Below are 6399 nucleotides of genomic sequence, written 5' to 3'. Positions count from 1 at the left end.
GGATAAGCTGTGCGTCGGGAAGGGGGGGGGGCGTCTCTGCGTGGTAGTCTCAGTTCCTCCATAAAGCAGCCATGGGAGCTTGAGAGCAAGAAGTCCCTCCTCCTCTGTGCTCAGTTTGTGCAAAATGACAGGGTTGAACAGATAGATGACTGTTAAGGTGGCGTAGAGCACTGAGATTCCATGATTGTGTATTGCTCGCCGTCTCTGTGAGAACGTTCCCTGCTCCACACCCAGGCCACAGGCAGAAGGTGGGCACAGACAGGGCAGCACGGTAGTATGGTGACTGCGGCTTTCACCCTCAGGCTGCTTGACCTCGCTGTTCATGACCCCCATGGTCCCACTTGGGGGGCCCCATTCTCTAAGGCAGAGTTTTAACAGCCTTTAAAAATCATGTCTCCCCTTTGAAAAACCCAGAACAAAAATCCTGTACTTCCTGGGTTCGCTCCACCCTGGGAGATGCTAAGAAACCCCCATCATATCCCCTGACGCCCCTTCCCTGCTTTGTGATTTGAAGAGTATCTTCTCTTCCCACCTTGTCCTGCGCTTCCCCAAACATCCACCCTCAGCAGAGGCATTAAAAGGGCACCGTGAGGGCCAGATTCAGCCCACAGATGATGTCACTTGTCCTGCCCCCCACCCCAAAAAGGTTTTCCACAATTGGTATTAATTCCCAGCATATAAAAATCAGAAGATTTCACATAAAACCCAGATTTCCAGCTTCTTTTGAAAAAAACAACAAAGAGGAAAATATGAGCAGAATGTCCCCCTAGGAGGATGACCTCATTCTTATACCAGAGGGTGAAGAGTCTGGTCAGGAAGTGAAAAGGGTGACACCCTGATTCTGTACTCTGGAGAGTCTCAGGAGCAAGGTGAGAGATGTCCCCTCGAACCGGCCCAGGACCATCAAGTTAATGAGTCACCAGGAGACCCTTGGTGCAAAGAAGCCTCAAGGAAGAGACTCATTCCTGCCCCCTGGCTTGCTTCACTCCCAGCTGCCTGCCAGGTGCTCAAAGGCATTAGTCTGTGCTCCACCCACGGCTCATACCTTTTAAGAGTTTCAGTTCTATGAGATTCAATCCTTGTGAACATGCAAATTCCTCAAACAGGAATTGCACTTTGAGATTTAAATAAATTATACGTCACCGATTGTACATTTTGCTGGGAACAGAGAGGAGAGGGCCTGGGGGCATAGAGGTTCTAGGCTGGGCCAGAGGGTTAAACCAAGAATCTGGGAGAGGTGAGAGAGGGGGTGGGGATGGACAAAGGACGGATGGCTCACAAATCTCCCTGGACCAGAAGTTCTGAAAGTGAGCACGGGGTAGGGTGAGATAGGGAGTGCCATGGCCCTCTCTCAGTGGGGTGATCATCTTGCTTCCACACGTTGTCTTGGGAGGATTGGTGCTCCCAGCCGTCTGCATCCATAGGAGGACAAAAAGTCCTCAGGGGCAACAGAACGGTGAACAGGAGGTCTGGAGCAACCTCACTGCAACGAATTTTAGGACCGGAACACATGTAAATAGTATGCTGCCTGTGGACCTAATTTTCCTTGGACGCTAAATTGCCTTCCACCTCTGAATTTCTGTAATTCTGGTTTCTTTTGCCATCCCATGACAACGGTGACTTTGGGCCACACGTGAGGGGTCAACACTAGTGTAAACCTGCATTTGACTTCACATGATACTCCACGGTTTGTTTGCCTGTCAGGTCACAGGTGAGTCCTGTTGAAAGCAATCCTGCAGAAATTGTACTCTAGAGAAGGTTCGTATTAGAACCACAGCATCACTAAATCAAAACTAGTGAGGAAAATACCACCAGTGGCTAACGTCAACCCATGAGATTGGGTTCAATGTGCCGGTCAATGACTGACCTCAGAGAGAGTCAAAGGCCATGAAATCAATATCTACATAGTAACTTCAATACGATACTTAGCATCACCTTGAATGGAGTCATTCATTTGCGAACCCAGTTACTGAACCGAATGCGAGAACGGATGCCCTCAGAGTACACGTGCAGACAAAAGGAAATTCCGACTGAGGAGATAATCTCCATTGATTTAGTCATACAATGAAAGGTTTCACTCCTGTGCAAAATACTTTAACAGGCAAAGGCTTTCTGCTTTGTACTCTAAAGGCTCTAACTCCATTTCCCTAGAAATTGCAAGCATACTGTCACATTAAATTCAGCTGAATTGTCTGACATGGAATTTTGGGGTTGAATCATTTTGTCTAAAAAGGAAAAAGAGTAGATCATTTGCTTTTTCTCTCCATAATTCTTTTGTTCATTCACTGGGTACTTCAGCCCAATCCTACTGACGGACTGAAATATGGCTTATGCTGCATGCAGACGTGATAGGAGATTTGGGTTGTCCACTAAAGCTGTCAGAATATTTTTAGAAACATAGTTAAAAACACATTTCTGTCATCCGTATGCAACTATCATTATCTGTATTTCTCCTCTAACCTTTTGTATGTCCATTGATATGTTGTAATAAAAGTTAACACGCATTTTTTGTTTTCTTCTTTTAACGCTCTAAACTTGTTCCATAGGCTTTATTTTGAATGACTGGATAATAATCCATCAAATGAGTCCACCATTGTGGCAGATGACAAAACTGCCTCTTCATCTCTCCCTGTTTCTACGTCCTTTGCCACGTGATTTTTGCAGCTCCTTCCACCGAGGTGAAGTTTATTTTCCACTCCTGGAATATGGGCTGGTCTTATGACTTGCTCTGGCCGACAGGATGTAGCAGAAGCGACCGTGTGCAGATTCCAAGCTTGTGCCTGAAGATTTTTGTACTTCCGCTTTCCTTCTTGGAACCCTGCTGTAGACTATCAACATGAGAACAGTCCCCAGCTAGCCTACTAGAGGTGGCAAAACCACGTGGAGGGGTACCAGTCGTCCCAGCTGTCAGAGCTAAGCCCTTCCTGTGCCCGTCGGCTTCCGGTTGACCTATCAGCTGACCAGTTTCATGAAGCAGTCTGGCTGAGATCAGAAGAAACCTTCTCCTGATCTGTAGTTCAGTGTGAAAGAGCAAATGCATATTGTTTTAAGCCAAAGAGTTTTGGAGTGGCTTACTGTGCAGCAATAGCTGACTGAGATAGCCATAATTCTCTATTTCCATTTCGTTGTTTGGGTATTTCCAAATTTTCTTAATTGTCAAAGATGCTGGGATGAACATTTCCGTGCAAGTGGAGAATGTGTCTCTCTGAGGAGTTTCATTTCGTTTAAGGAAACTGCCAATTAGATTTTATCTCCTTTAACACTTACCAAAATACTGTATTATTGAAATTCTGGGGTTGTCTATAAAATTATCATTGTCAAGCAAAATCAAAGCTTTTACATTGCATAATTGCTTTATATTTCCATATGTGGTGCAATAACATGCATTTTCCTTATGGAAACATATGGCACATGATCTATCCAATCTTAAACCAGGAAAGTCACAAAAAACCTCAGAAGCTCATAAAAACTCTGTTTCAGCTGTGTGAACCCTGAGCATATTGACTTCTCTCAGATGGTTCTAAATAATGACAAATATATATATGTATATAAAACCAACCCATCTTTTCTCCTCCAGAGAAACCATGATTACCCTCAAAATTTGGCAGCCTCTTGAAAATGCCAAACCTCTTCCTGAAGAAGCTGTGACCACTTGAATTGTATATTGGCATGGGGTCTCCAGCAAGCCATCTGTTTAAATATAAAATCATTCTACTTAATGACTGCTGCATATAAACTGAAACAGTCCCGCGATAACGGCACTCTTTATTTATAATGTTTCTTCATTGGATCGATACAGGTCTTGCCCAACAATGGTCTATATCATGTCAAAAATCAGTCTGAGGTGTTTGATATTTGAGAAGAGTTGTCTGAGGAGAGCACTGGCCGTCAAAGATCTAGCCCTTTGTAAATTAGATCACCAGAAAGCAATATAGCCGTGTTATTTATTTCAGGTCCCTCGGTTCATCATTATTACCCTTGTCATTATTAGTGCCATTATTGAGGTGTCTTCAAGAAACGAAAAGCTGATGAAAGGCATTCTTGGAGTTTTGGAAATCTTATCCTGGATGATCCTGTCACTTGGGTTTTTACCGTTTCTCCAAACCAGACAATACATCCTATTTAGATTTTGAAGCTGTTTTATACTACCTCTCCTTTGGTAACTTGTTAGGCATCCTTTTATTAGCTTCTGAGAATTAGAATCATTTTCTTGCGATTCCTTTGACCAGCAGGAAGTTCAACGGCAATACGTGTCTTTACCTAGATCATGCTATAACTCTTCTCCTCCCTCCATTTCCCCTTCATGGCTCACCTACTAGTTTAATCTTTATTATAATGGCTCTGTTATATTTGTATACATTTGCAGATTCCTTTGAATACTTGTTGGTAATATTCCTGTCCTGTCCTGACTATGTAGGCCTCTGGAAAAGTCTGAGTCATTCTGATCACTTGCCTTACCAGAAAACTAGAACTATCATCATGGAGTATTAGAACCATCTGGTCCTTCATTCATTTTGCAGAGATGTGGAAGCTCCGAAAGTCTGCCTACTTGAAGGGTGTTCACTGTGGCCGTAGCTGAGCCAGCTCTGAGACACAGCACTGACTCATGTTCTCTTTGAATTATAGGCATTATATACAGTACTTGTTCACTAAAAATGAGAAAAGTACCCCCTGTAACATTTCACTCGGTATAAGAGTCTTCATGATGAAGAGAAAGACCTTCCCCCACCCCATGTCAATAGAAGTTGTATTTTCCAAGCATTTCTGACATCCACCCCTTCTTACCCAAATCTAAATAAGGTCCAAGAGGTGAGTTAAGCCCCGGATTTTTCAGGGTTCTTACCCACTTATATAATTCCAGTGTTTTGAGTCACACCCACTAAAAAACCCAAGAGTGTGAGTTATCTGGCCCAAGACTCTCCCTGCCCAGTCATCTTGAGAGTCCACGATTTGTATTTACGAATCGTCCATATTTTCCCAGGGGTCACTTGACACTTTTGTATGGGTGGAGAGAGAGAGAAAACCCCACAAGCGTCTGCCTCCCTCTCCCCCGGCAGGGGGAACCTCAGGTTAGCATCACGTGCTGCCAGGGTCATCAGAGCAAAAGGGCTCTGTGTGTCCCTGTGCATCCAGTATGACACTCCCCCACCCCATCCTCGCTTTCTCAGGACCCCTCCTGCACAACCTTGCCCCATGAGGTCTGGGGCTATTATTATGGACCCGAGGTCTGCTGGGATCAGGCGCTCAAGTGATCATGTACAGTTAGATTTCACTTGAAAACTGGATCATGCGTATATGAGTTGCCACCATATAATAAAATCACATTTCCCTAAAGAAATATTTTTAAATAACATTCCCATTTGACCTTATTAAATCTGAGAACTTAGCTGAACTAAAGAATTTATAATAAGCATCAGTAATGAGTTTAACACTGAAACTTTGCAATACTTTTTGGAACCTGCATTTTTTTCTTAAAGGAACGCCTAGTGAGCCATTTCACATCAGAGAGATACGTAATGTGCTTTACTGAAGGAAACTAAAATCTCAAAATGTTCTCTGAAACAAATTGGTTAATCAGTCCCCACCTTTTTGCTGCTTCATGATCGGGAATCCTGCTGTTAGTAAAGCTTCTATCTTCCTATGACTGCCTTCACTTTCCTTTTCAACAGGTTTTTTCTCCTTTCCTATCTAAACCAAGAGTGAATGTGTATATAGTCTTGGTGGGAGAGAGTCAAAGTCAGGATTTTGTCCCATGGCCAAGAGGAAGCTCCAGGATATGTCTCCGAGGTCATAGGTTATCTAAAATCATGGACATGTAATAATAAAGATGATGATATTGTCAGTTAACATTTATTGAAGTCCTATTATAGGTGGTAAATTAATGTGCCTCTTTCTTTTGAGCCTTAGTTATCCCTTTACTTACTAATGCACCTAGAAACGTTTAGTGAATCACCTTAGATAGATGTTTGGTTAGATCCATTCATTTATTGATACCTTCTCTGAGCTGGGCAGTGACCCATATGCTGGGGGTACAGCAGTGAACATAAAATATCCCTATTCCCAAAAAGCTTACATTCTAGTGGGGTGGGGGATGGACAATAGGCAAATCTGTTTGTCAGGTAATAAGTGCCATAAGGGAAAAAAATAAATAGGGAAAAACAATAGTGATAGAAACAGAGCAGGAAGCATTATTTAAAACATTTATAAAGGTGGGGGCGCCTGGGTGGCTCAGTTGGTTAAGCGTCCGACTTCAGCTCAGGTCATGATCTCACACTCCGTGAGTTCGAGCCCCGCGTTGGGTTCCGTGCTGATGGCTCGGAGCCTGGAGCCTGCTTCAGATTTTGTGTCTCCCTCTCTCTCTACCCATCCCCACTCATGCTCTGTCTCTCTCTGTCTCAA

This window comes from Panthera leo, chromosome A1, assembly GCF_018350215.1.
Source record: "Panthera leo isolate Ple1 chromosome A1, P.leo_Ple1_pat1.1, whole genome shotgun sequence".
Classification (NCBI taxonomy): domain Eukaryota; kingdom Metazoa; phylum Chordata; class Mammalia; order Carnivora; family Felidae; genus Panthera; species Panthera leo.
The sequence above is the reverse complement of the archived record's forward strand: the minus strand, read 5'-3'. Positions refer to the sequence as shown.